The sequence below is a fragment of the Eurosta solidaginis genome, chromosome X (genome assembly GCF_040869045.1).
Source record: "Eurosta solidaginis isolate ZX-2024a chromosome X, ASM4086904v1, whole genome shotgun sequence".
NCBI lineage: Eukaryota > Metazoa > Arthropoda > Insecta > Diptera > Tephritidae > Eurosta > Eurosta solidaginis.
Window position 1 is genome coordinate 211927121 of NC_090324.1, and position 3256 is coordinate 211930376.

Sequence of the window (3256 nt, forward strand, 5' to 3'; positions counted from 1 at the left end):
TTAATAAATTATAATATTAAAGAAATATGATAGAAATAATTAACGCAGTGTTAATACCGTGCAGCATCACTAACCGTAGGTATGTACATAAATTGAAAAAGCAATAATCTATACATGTGACCACCAGATACAGAAAAAATGGTAATTCTTTACGACAGCATGAAACTGCTGATACGCGTCAAAAAATATCGAGAGAGGAGTCAAAAGTCGTGTATTAATCTGGAGAACAATAATCCGAAGTCGGAAAAGAAATTTTATCTATCCGGATATATTTGAAGTTGTAGTTGGCGATTTTCATGTGGTTGGTGTAATGTTGGAGTAACCACAAAAAAAAATTGTGAACATAAGTGTTTTGTGCGGATATAGAGTAATAGTCTAGTTGAGGGGTCGACTGCTAAACGCTACCGTCTTGACGTCAGTATTAATAATCCGAAGGCGGAAAATACAAATATTAACTCGGTCAAAAGATATTAACGAAAAACTGGCCACCGCCACTGTGATGCACAATTTTTTTGTGCGTACCAACACAACAACAACCACATGAAAATCGTCAAATTCAACTGCAAATATCTCCGGACTGCAACATCTCCGCCTTCGGATTATTGTTCTCGAAATTAATACGCGTCTTTTGACACCTCTCGATATTTTTGGTAGCGTATTAGCAGTCGACATCTCAACTAGACTTTTACCCAGAAAAAGCAATAATCTACACATGTGAAAACCACCAGATATAGAAAAAATGGTAATTTACGACAGCATGAGACTGCTAATACGCGTCAAAAAATATCGAGATAGGTGTCAAAAGACGCTTATTAATCTCGAGAACAATAATTCGAAGGCGGAAATGAAAAATTTTAGGTAAATCTATGCAATAGCATGACACTGCTAATACGCGTCCAAAAATATCGACAGAGGTGTCAAACGCGCCTTGACATAAGTATTAATAATCCGAAACCGGAAAATAAAATTTTTAACTCATTCAAAAGATATTAACGAAAAACCGAAAAACGACCGGCGTGTCCCTCCGAAATCAGGGGAAAAACCCATAGTATTTTTGCGCAAAACACCTTTCTGCGTTGGAGTCCTTCGGCCGCGCTTATAAAAATTACCCTGGGCTGCGCCATGCCAAGTCCGGGTGTGTGGTATAACCGTGGCTACCGCCACGGTGATGTCCTTCTGCGTTCACAATTTTTTTTTGTGGGAGATATTACAACAACGGCTAGTTTCGGTTTGGGATTATTGTTGTCGAGATTAATACGCGCCTTTTGACACCTCTTTCGATTTTTTTGTACGCGTATTAGCAGTGTCATGCTGTCGTATAGAATTACCAAATTTTATCTATCTGGAGATATTTGAAGTTGAAGTGGGTGATTTTCATGTGCTTTTTGTAAAGTTGCCGGGAGCACAAAAAAAAATTGTGAACATAAGTGTTTTGTGCTGATTTAGGGTAATAGTCTAGTTGAGGGTCGACTGTTAATACGCTACCAAAAATATAGAGAGAGGTGTCAAACGACGCGTTTTGACATCAGTATTAATAATCCGAAGGCGAAAAATTTTAATCCGTTCAAAAGATATTAACGAAAAAACGAAAAAACACCCGCAGGTACCTCCGAAATCGGGGGTGAGATCCATAGCATTTTTGCGCAGGATACCTTTCTGCGTTGACGGCCTTCGGCCGCGCGGTAAAAGTCTAGTTGAGGGGTCGACTGCTAATGCGCTACCAAAAATATCGAGAGAGAGAGAGGTGTCAAAAGACGCCTATTAATCTCGAGAACAATAATCCGGTAGCGGAAAAGAAAAATTTTAACTCATTCAAAAGATATTAACGAAAAACCGAAAAATGACCTTCGGGTCCCTCCGAAAACAAGGGGTAAAATCCATAGTATTTTTGCGCAAAACACCTTTCTGCGTTGAAGTCATTCGGCCGCGTATATAAAAATAACCCTACGCTACCGCTACGGTGATGTCCTTCTGCGTTCACAATTTTTTTTGTGGGACAAATTACAACAACGGTTGGTTTCGGTTTCGGATTATTGTTGTCGAGATTAATACGCGTCTTTTGACACCTCTTTCGATATTTTTGGAAGTGTATTAGCAGTGTCATGCTGTCGTATAGAATTACCAAAATTAATCTATCCAGAGATATTTGAAGTTGAAGTTGGTGATTTTCATGTGTTGTTGTAATGTTGGCGTAGGCACAAAAAAAAAATTGTGAACATAAGTCGTCCATAACACAGCAACTGAACTTTTGAAAAAAATTTGTTTTTAATATTTTGGCACGTTGTTTTGCTTCAATGTTCTTCAGAGAATTTCTGTCTGGAAGTTTTTGAACTTTATATGTCTTGAGGCCAGCCTCCTTTTTAGCTTTGCGAACCAAAAACTCGGACCATTTTAGTTTCTGCGCCAATTTTCTGCCAGAAATACTGGGGTTTCTCCGTAAACTGGTTATAATTTTATTCTTATTATTTTGGTCACTGATTCCTTTTTTCCTGCCAGAACCAGGTTTTCGAGTGACAGCCAACTCCTCCTTGAAGCTTTTTAAAACTCTTGACGCAGTTTTTGGACCCACTTTTACATCCCTCTCAATTTTTTTGAAAGTCCACTGAGGAAGGTCTTGATAAACTTGAACAATTTTTTTACGTACTTCCAATTCGCTGCCCTTTTTAATCGAATAAAAGTGTTTAGAGAAAATATTTGTGTAAAAAATATTTTTGACATTTATAGCAAAGCATGCCGCAAAAAAGTAATTTAAATACATCAATTTGGAAAAGAGTTATTTGATTAAATAAAGGTGACAATTTTTTCAAACGCAGACCTTAAGTGTTTTGTGGGGATATAGGGTAATAGTCTAGTTGATGGTCGACTGCTAATACGCTACCAAAAATATCGAGAGGTGTCAAACGACGCGTCTTGCCATCAGTATTAATAATCCGAAGGCTAAACATTTTAACTTGTTCAAAAGATATTAACGTGGCGGTAGCCACGGTTATACCACACACCCGGACTTGGCATGGCGTAGCCCAGGGTTATTTTTTATAAGCGCGGCCGAAGGCCGCCATCGCTGAAAGGTGTTCTGCGCAAAAGTACTATAGATCCCACCCACAGTCTAGTTGAGGGGTAAATTTTCTTTGTGGGTACAACCACAACAAACCACATGAAAATTACCAACTTCGGTAATAGTCTAGTTGAGGGGTCGACTGCTAATACGGATTATGGTTATTATAAAAAATTACCTGGGTGGGTCCAACACCGGTTT